This window comes from Tiliqua scincoides, chromosome 3, assembly GCF_035046505.1.
Source record: "Tiliqua scincoides isolate rTilSci1 chromosome 3, rTilSci1.hap2, whole genome shotgun sequence".
Classification (NCBI taxonomy): Eukaryota; Metazoa; Chordata; class Lepidosauria; order Squamata; family Scincidae; genus Tiliqua; species Tiliqua scincoides.
Window position 1 is genome coordinate 214,670,556 of NC_089823.1, and position 13,600 is coordinate 214,684,155.

General features: G+C 43.3%; 1 protein-coding gene and 1 pseudogene across 1 annotated transcript in view; one reads left to right on the plus strand and one right to left on the minus strand.

Annotated features, from left to right (window-relative positions):
* MED12L (mediator complex subunit 12L) overlaps window positions 1-13,600 on the plus strand; it is a 208,277-nt gene that overhangs the window by 74,650 nt on the left and 120,027 nt on the right. The gene's annotated exons all lie outside the window — the stretch shown is intronic.
* Window positions 9,649-9,770, minus strand: LOC136647008 (5S ribosomal RNA; annotated as a pseudogene).

The following is a 13,600-nucleotide window of genomic DNA, read 5'->3' on the forward strand; positions in this document are numbered from 1 at the left end:
GTGACATTACACAGCCTTTTAGGCTGCAATCCTAACTACACTTTCCTGAGAGTAAGCCCCATTGAACAAAATAGAACTTTCTTCTGAGTAGACCTGGTTAGGATTGTGCCTTAGGTGACTTGTGTTTTCAGTTTTCTTCAGCATTGCTAGAAATTAGGTTAGAACAGTTGCAGAATACACAGAACTCTCCAGTTTCTCTTCTGCAATCATTCTTAGGCTTTATTAGGATTCTTGGTGAATTCTAGATTTCTAATCCTACAGCTCTCAGCGCTGTGAGGTTTGAATAGCAAAACATTTCTAGCATGGTCTTCTGTGCAAAACAAGTTGTCAGTCCTTGCTTATAAAGGAACTGTTCTATGACAAAAAATGTCTCAGGTTATTTGTTTGATGCTCCTTTTGCCCTTTCAGTCTTGTCTTCTACTTTTCACCCTAATAACCTTATGAGAAGTTGTGCATAATCTGCTCATATGAAAAGGTGCATGTAGCAAGAATAGTTTAAATATAAACAATATATATCACTATCATAAGTTGCACATATAACAAGTCATTGCATTCCTGTTGAAAGTTTCTTTTCCAGTTTAACTTAGCGTCGCTTACAAAAATTTACATCCCAAGAGTCATAACATATTCAAACTAAAAATGCTTTTAAAAATGCAGCAGTTGTGTTTACTTACCAATAACAGTCTGGTGGCTTTTTTCAAGGAGTTAAAGAGCAATTGAATATATCTTCAGATTCATGCAAGGATAATGCTCCCTGCTATTCCTCCACTTCCTGGTTTAAATATTCTGTGTCTGCTATTATAACTCCAAAATTGGACTTTAAATATCCATTGTTAGTAGTCTCTCTTACTGCTGCCAAATGTGAGTTAAATGTCAAATACTACAGCTGGCTAGTTCTCTTATACTTCCACAAGGGGCAGATTTCAACTATTTGTGGAAGTGGCAGATTTGCAAACCTTGGCAAAAAGGGGAAATGTTCTGAAGCTGAAACCTTTTGGATTTAAAAAAGAAAAAGTTCCCAACTTACTATAATACAGTATTTTTTGTGGATGTGCTCAGCATAACAGTTCACAAAGGTTCAGCTGCATTGGTTCTGAGTACTCTGGAAGATGTTAAGTATTTTTTTAAAACACATAATTTAATATCCCTCACTGAGTGATACTCCAGTCAACTTTGTTTTTTGGATAACCAAGCACCCCCCCCCCCCGCTTTCCTTTACGTGTTTTAACTTATCCAATATTTCGTTATAACTTTTGATTTTGGAAGTGGCTCTCTTTTTAAAAAAAAAAAGTGACAACAAACAACTTATATTCACTACTTTTAGAAGTATAATGTTTTAGTCACATCTAGAGCAGAGTCACTGGATTGAACTTTAGATATGCATGCGTGTGTGTGTTTAAATAATGTAGTGAAATTTCTTGGAATCTATTAAAACAATGGTTCTCAAATGTTTTAGCACCAGAACCCACTTTTTAGAATGACAGTCTGTCAAGATCCACTGGAAGTGATGTGATTAACTTGGAAATGATGTCATTGCCAGAAGTGGTACCATCAATTTAGGCTCCATACTTAAGCCACAATCAGCCAAAGTTGTGCTTGTGCTGTTGTTTAGCACAGCCTGGAATCCAAACATTCCAGTTTGGAAGTCAAAGCAGGACACAGACTGGGATCCTTCTCCAACTACACAGCCCTCCCTGCTTTCCAGCGTCCCATTCCCACCTATTCAGGACAAAGCACCATGCCTCTCTTCCCCCCATGAAACCACCCTGCCCACTAGGTGATCTGCCTGAAATTGACTTGCATCCCACCTAGTAGGAACCAACTGATAAATGCTGTGTTAAAATACTCCTCATATGGAAGCCACCTATAAATTCTTCAGCATGACAATCTGCAGGATTTGAGAGCTCTTTGTGATCATGTGATGACTCTCCAAAGCAATAATTACTGCTTTTGGGAAGGTCCTTCGAATGGTGACCATAATATTTAAGTAGACTCTTTGACACTGCATTTGAACTAGAGTCTCCACTGATATAATTTTGCAAGTCACTAGACTATATATGCCAGTGGTTCTCAAACTGTGGGTTGGGATCCACTAGGTGGGTTGTAAGCCAATTTCAGGTGGGTCCCATTCATTTCACTTTTTATTATATTAGACTTGATGCTATCATAGTATGTGGCTGCATTTGGGAAAACGTACTTTTAAGAAGCTGCTTTGTATATTCTTTTAACGATAGTCAATGGGACCTACACCTGGCTAAGTGTGGGTAGACTTGCAGTCTAGGATTGTTAAAAATTTTCCTGCTTGATGTTGTCACTTCTGGTCATGACATCACTTCTGGTGGGTCACAACAGATTCTCATTCTAAAAAGTGGGTCCCAGTGCTAAATGTGTGAGAACCACCGATATAGGCTAACAGCCTCTCCCCAATCAGGCAGTGAATGCTACTCATGTTTTCTCTGTATTGGTCTTCACTGGCATGAAGGCTGATGCCAGTTCTGGGATGATGGATGCAATAAAAATTAATCCTCACCCATTTCACCCACTTTTGAATCTGCACTGGTAGCATAAATGCTTTGGGTTGCTGAACTGCAGTTTCCCTTTAGCATAATGTGGTGACTAATGGTTTTGCAACAGTGCAAAGTGGCTTATGTGAAAATTCATGTCCTATTTATACAGCTCATGTGGAGGAGAGGTTCATTCCTTTAAGAATGAAAATCTACAACAAAACAAAATCAAGTGGCTGGCTTCATGATGTGCATAGAATAGTAAAACTTTTACATTGCAAGAGCCAAGAAAAATTTTCTGGTAACATTTAAATGAAACCATTTCTCTTAGTCAGTTGTGATAGATAACTGCTATCTGTTAATTAAATGGGTCAGTATGGGAAGCTGCGTGTTCTTGAGATGTTATGATTGCCAAGGTTAAAGATTTTTTTGATTGTATTGTCAGCTGTTTTCTATGGTACTACAAAAACATAAAATTGTTATAGTGGTTTTTGCCTTTGACCAAAAGCTGGGAATGGAGGGCACAATGAAATTGCTGCACAATATGCTTAAATTAAGAATAATTTAAGTTTCAATCCAGGTGCACAATTTTGAAGATTTGTTTTATGATTGGAAATGGTAATTGCCAGTAGTTAAAAAAGAGGCTTGAATCATTCTCATAATGGAATGTTTGATGTTTAAGGCTGCAGTCTTACATGCACTCTCCTGTGAATAAGCCCCATTGAACCCACTGACTTTCTTCTGAGTTAGATATGAATAGGATTGTTCTGCAAGAGTTGATTCTAAAACCACTGATTTATCCTAAACATTGCTACTGTCAGTAATCTACTCATGTGAGCAGGGCAATGTGTGAACAACCAACTTATGTGAGATCATCTGCTTCCTTCTTTGAATGGAAAATGAGCTGATTTGGAGCAGGGATTTTCTGCTCTCAGGAACAGAATTTATAGATTTATGATATCTAATTCCAACCCATATCTGTAAAGTGTCATATACATTTATTTATTTTTGAAAAATTACAATTCATCCTTCTCTTTGGATGCAGAGTAGCTTACAATATAAATAATTAAGACATAAAAATCTAAATACTAAAGCAACAAGTATCAACAGAAATTAAAACAAAACAAACCCAAGAAATAATGAGAAGCTGTAGCATATAGTGCACCAGGCAGACTGGTCAACAAAGGCCTGTCAAGAGAGAAGGTTTAGGGCCCAATTTTATCCAACTTTCCAACCCTGATGCAGCTGTGTTAGTGGGCCGTGCACTGCAACCTGTGGTGGTGGTGAACGGAGGCTTCATCAAGGTAAGGGAATAAATATTCCCTTATCTCAGGGTTACATTGCAGCTACATTGGCGAGAAGTTGGATAAGTTTGGACTCTTGGTCACTGGAAGATTGGGCAAGGGAACCTATTGCACTTCACAAAGAACCTGAAAGAGGTGGAACCTCCAAGATGGTCTCCCTAAAAGATATTTAAAATGGGCAGACTTATGTGGGAGGAGTGGACCTTTGATTTGAAGGGCTTTAAAGATCACAATCAGTGCCTTGAATCACACCTGGAAACACACTGGTATGTTATACGGCTGCAAAAACAACATGGTCTATAATACATGCCTGTCAGCACCTAAGCAGTTTCGTTTTGCATTAGCTGAAGTTTCCTGAGGGTCTTCAGTGGTGGCCCCATGTAATCTATATTATATATGTAATTAAGAGTTCAATCCTATTCTTCCCCTGATGCAGCAGCACCAAAATGGCTACCGCTGCATCCTTTGGGGGGGGGGCAGTGGTGCAGGTGTCCTCTAGGTAAGGAAAAAATTGTTCCTTTACCTAGGGGTAAGCTTCTGTGGGATGGGGTGGGGGTGTGTGTCTGTGTGACTTTGCACTAGCTAAATAGCTGGCAGAGGTTCATGTAGAACAATGTCACAGAATTGGTTCCAGGAACGTGGTTACAATTTGGCAGCCACTGCTACTGCCTTTCCCAGACCCAATCTTTTCATCCCATCCTTCCCCCACTCCGCCCTCCCCATCTCCCCCTGCCTGTCCTGCTGACTTACCTGCTCCAGCAGGTGGCAGAAGACCTGACAAGGCAGGTGAGAAGGCTCTGGCCTTCCTGGCAGCATGCCAGAGTGAATATATAATTGAGCCATTTCCCAAAGAATTTCATGCAGTTGTAGAATGAGTGAGAAAGGAAAATGATAAATGGCATGGCTCTTTAGAGATGCTTGTAGTTTCTAGCAAATCCTTTGTTGTTTTTTCCCCATATATGTAAACTCTCCGTCTACAAAACAGCTGCTGTATGAAGCTGTCTGTTTTTCTTGTGTTTAAAAAGTGCCTTGAAACATCTTTAACTTCTCTAGGGATTCATAAGCATTCTTTTTTGAAGACATTTGGAATTATGAGAACAAACATGAAGATGGAAGTTGGGTGTTTGACTCTGAAAAAGTATTCTATGCAACTATGTTCTTCCTCCCTGTTTTCCAGCTAAAAAGATATTTTTCCCCAGAAGGATGGAACAAAAGTAATGAAGACGGAAAGTGAATGTGGACGCACTACTTTATTGGTCATTGTGCTTCCCCACTGAAAGAAATATGTGGCAGTTTTTACTACCTCCCTTCATCACCTTCCAGTGAATTATATAGTGTTTTTCTCAATGTTTGTCTTTTATAATTAAAAATATTTATATACCAGGAAAGTAGTTCACAAAGTGGTTCACGTAGCAATATGAATCAATAAATGATTCCGTGTACCTGAGGAGCTCACAGTCTAAAAAGAAGAGCAGAAAAGATGCCAGCAACAACCACTGGAAAAGGCACCATGCTGGGGGTGAAGAGGAATAGTTACTCTCCCCTTGCAAATTATAAAAGGACACCATTTTATTTAGATATTCAGAAATAGATTAATTACTGGCCAAAAGGAGAGGACCACTGAATGCTTAAGGCAGTGGTTCATGGACTGTGAGCTGTGACACCTGACGATACCCTAGAACAGTGTTGGCGAACCTATGGCATGCGTGCCAGAGAGGGCACTCCGAGCTGTCTCTGTGGGCACGTGCGCTGAGCCAGGCAGCCTGGAGAGGGGCGTTGAAGCTGCTGTTGCTCTAAGGAAAATGGAGGCTCTCTCCGAGAGACTCCCTGTGGGGGGAGGGCGGGCTGCTTCCCTCCGCCCCCTGAGCTCACTGCCCTTCGCTCTGTTGCCCCCACCTGCCTGCCTTTGCTTCCCTTTTCAATTTCGCCCGCTCTGCAGGCTTAAGGTCCCTGTTTTCCCTTCCCCAACTCTCCAGCAGGCTCCTGGCTTTTTCGGTTGGAATGGCTCAGGGCCCTTCACTGGCAGACCATCAGCCAATCCTGAGCCGCCACCCTCCTGAGCCTTTGCAGCCCGCCTTTCCGTGAGCAGCTCCCCACTCAGCGCCAGGAGAGGCTTTTCCTCCACAGCACAGCCAGAGACAAGTCCTGCGTGTCTACTCAGAAGTAAGCCCCATTACAGTGAATGAGGCTTACTCCCAGAAAAGGGTGGCTGGTGTTGGAGCCTTGGAGCCTGCTCCTGTGCATGTCTACTCAGAAGTAAACCGCATTACAGTGGATGAGGCTTACTCCCAGGAAAGAGTGGCTGGGTTTGCAACCTTGGAGTCCACTTCTGTGGGTGGGGTTTTAAAATATACCGTATTTTTTGCTCCATAAGACACACCTGACCATAAGACACACCTCATTTTTAGAGGAGGAAAACAAGGAAAAAATATTCTGAACCAAGTAGTGTAATAAAATATTTAATACACTATAACAGAATAACATTTGAACCATGTAAAGTGAACAGCAGTCAACAGTGGCATTAAGAACCATTATCACTGTCATTAACAAATGGAGAGACTTAAAGGTTTGAGTACTCTAGTTTTCTGGAAACCCCAAGTTTTCTGGAAACCCCATCATCACTAGAGTCAGAATTTATGAAGCTCACAAAAGCAGGTGCACACAAATAGGGGCTCACATTATCTTTCTACTGCAATGATGTTCTGCTAAATTCCAATCCACTGGGCCTCGTGCCCACTTAAGGCTGATCAGTCCCCCTTGTGCAACTCACCAGTGCAGTAAGCAAAAGTGAGTCCAGTTCTAGTCCACAGATGCCAAGTAAATCAGTCCCATCAATCAGAGTTACCAAATCAGAGTCCAGAGCCAATAAGCCAAATTACAGTCCAAGGTCAGGTTCCAGGTAGGTCAGTCAAATCCATCAGGGTATCCAAGTCCAGTCACAATCCACAGTCAGATTCCAAATTCAATAAACCCAGTCAGTTTCCTCTCCTACCTGCACTCCTTCAAAACCCACAAACCCTTTCTGCCTCTGGTACTCCTTATATCCCTGAGGACCCTATTGCCTTCCAGTGGCTGCAGCTGTGCAGCACACTCTGCTGGATGCCCAGGCCTTACCCTTAAAGGGGCCACTGCTGACACCACATCTACCTCCTCGCCAGTTCTTCCGTGATTCCAATACAAATGAACAAGTGAAAAGTCCAACCACAACTTGAATTCTCAAGACACAACAAACCTCTGGATTTATGGTGAGAACCGAGCCTTACCTGGGGCTTGTGCAATAAGCAAACACTGGCATTCTGACCAAGGAGACAGTTTTTTCTTTGTGATGGGGGGGGGGGCTTACATTCAGATGCTGGATGAGGTGAGTGAAAGTGCCCCTCCCCTGCTGTGTGAGTGGGGGGGGGCAGAGCATCTGTGTGTGTAAGTGAAGGGGGCAGCCTGTGTGTGAGAGAGAGGGGGAAAGTGTTTGTGTTGCAGAGAAGTTGTGATGCTCCAGGCTTGGGGGGGAGGGAAGAGTCTGTGATGCTCTAGGCTTGGGGGAGCGGAAGAGAAAAGCTGTGATGCTCCAGGCTTGGGGGGAGAGCAAGAGTCTGTGATGCTCCAGGCTTGGGGGGAGAGTGGATGTGATGCTCCAGGCTTGGGGGGTGGAGAGAGGCTTTCCTGGGAGTAAGCCCCCCTGACTCTAATGGGACTTACTTCAGAGTAGGCATGCACAGGATTGGGCAGCAAGACTGCCACCCCACCCACGCTTTCCTGGGAGTGAGCCCCAGTGATGCTGAGACTTTCCTGGGAGTGATCCCCAGTGACTCTGAGACTTACTTCTGAGTAAACACGTGGGCTTGCTCAGCAAGACTGCCACCCCACCCACACTTTCCTGGGAAGCAGAGCCAAGCAGAGCGGGCAGGGGGCGGGGCCAGGGCCAGGGGCGGAGTGTTTTTTTTTTTTGCAGTATTCGCTCCATAAGACGCACGCACTTTCCCCCCCACTTTTTTGGGGGAAAAAAGTGCGTCTTATGGAGCGAAAAATACGGTATATATATTTTATTGTTTGAGAAAATGAGCAGTGGCAAGGTCTTGCAGCCACCCCCTCCCTGCCAATATTTCTTTACCCAGCATGTAATTAGTCTGTGGAACTCTTTGCCACAGGAAGCAGTGATGACAACTTGCCTAGATGCCTTTAAGAAGGGATTGGACAGATTTCTAGAGGAAAAGTTCATTATACAAGTAATAGTAGGTTACAAGTAATAGTAGGTAAAAGATGTTAATGTATGAGTTGTTTTTTCTAAACTAAAACCTTAGTATTCAGGTTAAATTGCCGTGTTGGCACTTTGCGATAAAAAAGTGGGTTTTGGGTTGCGGTTTGGGCACTCGGTCTCTAAAAGGTTTGCCATCACTGCCCTAGAATGTCCCTGGCAGCCTCTTCCTCTCTGTTGTCTTGGTGCTACTGTTTTGGATCTCACATGATCTAGTGTGATGTCTTCTGAGATCCAAGACGGCACCATTGCATCCAAGACGGCACTTTTGCTGCAATAGGGTGATGGGAAAGAAGGGAACTGTGATAGCACTAAGTTTGGGAACCACTGCCTTAAGGTAATGTCCTTTTGAATGCTAGAATAAGGACCTTCTTAAATTTTAATACTCCTGCTTGAAATACCTATGATTATGGACCTATGCAGCTGTGGACCAAACTAGGGAAGGAGAAGTCAATGAAGGTGGTGAGTTGCCTCAAATTTCTGGGAAATGAGATTAAGGAAAGGTAGCACAACTGCTTTCTTATGCAGTACCTATTGGACTGATGGAGTGCAAATATGTTCAAAATGTGTGACTTTGCTCTTAAGAGGGAATTGATGGAAAACAAGCAAAATAAACAACTGTAGATAACAGTCTAACAGTTATATTTGTTAAGCAAAAATATAACCCCACACAACTATTGCAAACAAATGTTGAGATTCTCTATTCTGTGAACTTCTGGCAATGTCATACTACAGCTGTTAGAGCGGTGATTTTAGTATTCAGTTGTTGACAGTTCCATGACAGCTCAAAGAGCAATGCTTTTGATCTTTTAGATCACTTTGATGGAATTGTTGCTTAGTTTTCAACAAGTCCAAATTCTACAAAATGTACTCATCTGTGTAGTTCTAATAAACATATTTGTGTTGTGAGTTTCTCTCCAAGAGGCATGAGGACTGATTTCTCATGCCATGTGGTTTATAAGTTGGATGTTAGTACAAATATCTTCTCTGATGATGCCTCCCCCCATGAAACGTTTCAACTGCAGGATAACAGACAATCTTTGCATTGGCACACACAGACTCCCTTGTTCCATAGTCTTTCTTATGAATCACATTTAAATCAATGCAACTTATTTCAAAGTAAGGGATTTGAGGCTGAGATACACAGTATTTAGCAACCTCACTGAATAAGCATTCATTTGAGGGGAAAAAATGCAAAAAAAAAAAAATTATTCTATGTTGGTAGGAAGTTTGCTCTTTCTTTTAGACCAGGGGTATCAAATGCATTTCATGCATTGGGCCAAATAGCATTCATGGTGTCTGCTGAGGGCTGGAAGTGATGTCATTAAACAGATGATGGCCCCAAAGAAGCACTTTGATCTCTAGTAGTAACTCATTAGCTGCAAATGCCACGAGGAAATATGCAAATCTTGATACTTACAAAATTTGGGAGAGCCAAATAATGATAATATTTTATTATTATTATTTATATACTGCTTTTCAACAAGTTCACAAAGCAGTTTACAGATAGTCAAATAACTAAATAATCAAGCTGAGAGAGTCCAGTTATCATGGTTGGCAACCTTCAGTCTCGAAAGACTATGGTATAAGCCTACAGCACCTGGTATTCCCAGGCGGTCTCCCATCCAAGTACTAACCAAGCCTGACCCTGCTTAGCTTCCAAGTTCAGATGAGATCGGGCATGTGCAGGGTAACAGTTATCATACAGGCCACCCTTTCAGTAGTGCTACTTCTGCAGAGGCATCACTTTGCAGCTCAGCAGCTGAGAGGTACTCAGTGAATTGATGCCATGGCAGAAGCAGTGCTGTTGAAAGGACAGTCCACATGATAAATTGGGCTCTCCCAAGTAGTGTCTCCCTGTCTCAGCCCTCTTGGTCTGCTCTTTCCCCCCTATTACTTCTCACTGTCTGAGGTCTCCTTCCCTTTTTCCCTCCCAGAGCTTCAGTAGAAGCTGCTGACGGGGCACCTCTGGGAGAGCCCAATTATCTCTTGGGCCAGCCAAAGAGCTGCTGAGAGCTGTATCTGGCCTGTGAGCCTTATGTTTGTAACCCCTGTTTTAGGCAATCTGTCCAGCTCTGTGGAGTCAATAATGCTACAATCTTGTAAGGTTAAAATTTTGCATTTTGGGGGAATTTTCTCCTGTAGAAAAACAATTTATAGGAAAAATTTTTTTAAGAATAAATCTTGTTTTGTGAGATTCAAAACCTTCAAAAGGAGATGAGACAGTGGACCCGCATGCTGTTGGTATTTCTGGTTAATGTTTTGGATTAGAAAGTAGTAGCCCATTGCCACCTTTTGGCTGCGCAGTTTAACTGCAGTTCAAAAGATCCTTGGTTAAAATGTCATAGTTGGGAAGCCCCCAAGATGTATCTTCAGTTACTGGCCTTTGTTTAGATTTGTGTTAGGATTGAGTAGAAACATCTTGTTTGAAAGTGTTTGTTTTAATACTCCCACTCAGATAATGCCATAAACAAGATTAGGGGGAAATGAGTCATCCAAATACCATTCAGATTTAATTCCAATTAGTAATCTTTTCCTCAGAAACAAAAGTCCTGCAAAATATTATAAATTAACCCATGCATGTCCTTCATGTGATCCTGGATTTGGGGATGATTAAGAGTAAATGCGTACAGGGAAATGAAAGAGTTGGCTTACATTTGTGAAGCAGTCCTTGGCCATTTACATAACTTGTTTTTCTCCTACATAAATAGTTGTTGATTATAATGAAGGGAGGGAATGATATACATAAATCTAAGCATATTTGTCAACCTAGAAAAATGGCAGGTGTTATAGTTATTATAGTTCATTTGCAGATAAGTGAAGAAAACTAAAATAGCTGGAATTATTCATTGCATGAGAGACGTATCTTGAAATATTCATCAATTTGTTCTCAGTAAATTTTAGTTAAGGGAATTTTAAAAGTCACACCAAAAAGTCACACCTGGGGGAAGATTTGAAGAGTATGACACCCAGGACCATAGAAGTTGTTAGTTTTGCGAAGAAGTGAAATTGCTCTAAGTTCCATTCAAAGAAAGTGTCCTCATGCAGCTAGTATATTATTTGTGCCTTCTCACGTCTGCAAACATCTCACGGCAGTTTTTATTGCTGTCCCGTGGCCTCTTAGGTAAATGGAAGGGCAGACAAAAGAAAGTGTTTCTTTACCCAGTGTGTAATTAGTCTGTGGAACTCCTTGCTACAGAAAGTAGTGATGGCATCTTGCCTAGATGCCTTTAAGAGGGGATTGGACACATTTCTGGAGGAAAAGTTCATAATAATAATAATAATAATAATAACTTTATTTTTACCCCGCCTTTCTCCCCGAAGGGACTCAAGGCGGCTTACAACATATTAAAAACAATTTAAAAACAAATAAAAACATATTAACACATCATAAAAAACAGCAGTCAGAGTAAAAAAAACAGGTAAAAAGAGCATAGAGCAGCAGCAAGTCATAAAAGAATCAGGCCTGTAAAAAATATTAAAAGATGTTAAAAAGATGTTAAAAGGCCGAGAACTCAGAAGGCCTGTTTAAACAGAAGGGTCTTCAGGTCTTGCCGAAAGGTCTCAAGAGCGGGAGCCATTCTTAAGTCAAGGGGAAGGGAGTTCCATAGCATTGGTGCCACTACTGAGAAGGCCCTATTTCTTGCAGCCGCCCCACGTACCTCCCTAGGCGGCGGCACTTGTAAAAAGGCCTTCTCTGATGACCTGAGAGGGCGAGCCGGCGATCTCTAAGATACCCTGGTCCAGAGCAGTATAGGGCTTTAAAGGTCAATACCAGCACCTTGAATTGGGCCCGGAAACGAATGGGCAGCCAGTGCAGCCGCTGGAGAAGCGGACTGACAGAGTCGAACCGTCTACCTCCAGTAACCACGCGGGCCGCCGCATTCTGCACTAGTTGCAGTTTCCGAACCGTCTTCAAGGGCAGCCCCACATAGAGCGCATTACAGTAATCTAATCTCGATGTCACCGAGGCATGGATCACCGTGGCCAGGTCTGCACGATCCAAGTACGGCTGCAGCTGGCGCACCAGCCGAAGCTGAGCGAAGGCCCCCCTTGCCACAGCCGCCACCTGGGAATCCAGGAGCAGCTGCAAGTCCAGGTGGACCCCCAAGCTGCGGACCTGCTCCTTCAGAGGGAGTGCAACCCCATTCAGCGCAAGCCGATAGTCCAGCACCTGCATCGAGGATTTCCGAACCAGGAGAGCCTCTGTCTTATCCGGATTTAATTTCAGCTTGTTAGCCCCCATCCAGATCCTCACTGCCTCCAGACAGCGCTCCAGGCCCTCAACTGCCACCCTGGAGTCTGGAGGAAAGGAGAGATAGAGCTGGGTGTCTTCAGCATATTGATGGCACCCCACTCCAAACCCCCGGATGACCTCTCCCAGCGGTTTCATGTAGATGTTAAATAGCATGGGGGACAGAATTGAGCCCTGTGGCACCCTGCATCTCAAGGGCCAGGGTGTCGAACAGGCATCTCCCATCACCACCATCTAGGACCGACCCTCCAAGTAGGAGCGGAACCACCGCAAAACAGTGCCTCCAGCTCCCAACTCGGCCAATCGGCCCAGAAGGATACCATGGTCGATGGTATCGAAAGCCGCTGAGAGGTCCAGCAGGACCAACAGGGACGCACTCTCCCTGTCCAGTCCCCGGCGTAGGTCATCCACCAAGGCGACCAAGGCGGTTTCCATCCCAAAGCCCGACCTGAAGCCAGATTGAAAAGGATCCAGATAATCCGCTCATCACAGGTTACAAGTTCATCACAGGTTACAAGTCATGGTAGGTATGTGCAAGGTAGAGGTAGGCTGCCTCTGATAACCAGATGCAGGAGAGGGCACCAGGATGCAGGTTGTGTCTGTTGTCTTATGTGTTCTTTGAAGCATTTGGTGGGCCACTGTGAGATACAGGAAGCTGAACTAGATGGGCCTTTGGCCTGATTCAGCAGGGCTCTTCTTATGATGGCTATTTGTCACATATGATGCAGTAATAATTCTAGAGCAGTGGTTCTCAAACTGGTGGGTTGAGACCCACCAGCTTGTGTAAAACTTCCCCCGTCCATTTAAGGGGCAGGAGAAGCGGGGGGAGGTAGTGACACAATCCCCAGAATCCCTCCACAGGGCTCCATGATACTTAGATTGTTGATGTAGAATGTTAGAATATCGAGAAAAACCTGTTGCCAAGCAACCAGGAAGTGTTTAGTGACTGTTTTTTCCTCAGCATTCTAACTTTCTATGTCAATATTCTAATCATGGAGGAGCCCTGTGAAAAGCTGCTCGGGGCTCCATGCAATTCCTGCAGCTGCTAGCAGCCCTTAGTAAGTAAAAATAGCCCCCTTTCACCACCATTAGTGATGTGATCTTGGGGATCGCATCGCTGCCTTAGCCCTTCCCCTGAAAAGACTTTCTTAGGGAGTATAACTCTCCCTAAGTTTGAGAACCACTGTTCTAGAGCTTTAAATTTGTCTTCTACAGTAGTAGGCAACCTTCAGTCTTGAAAGACTATGGTATTGCGCTCTGAATGGTGGTTCTGGAACAGCGTCTA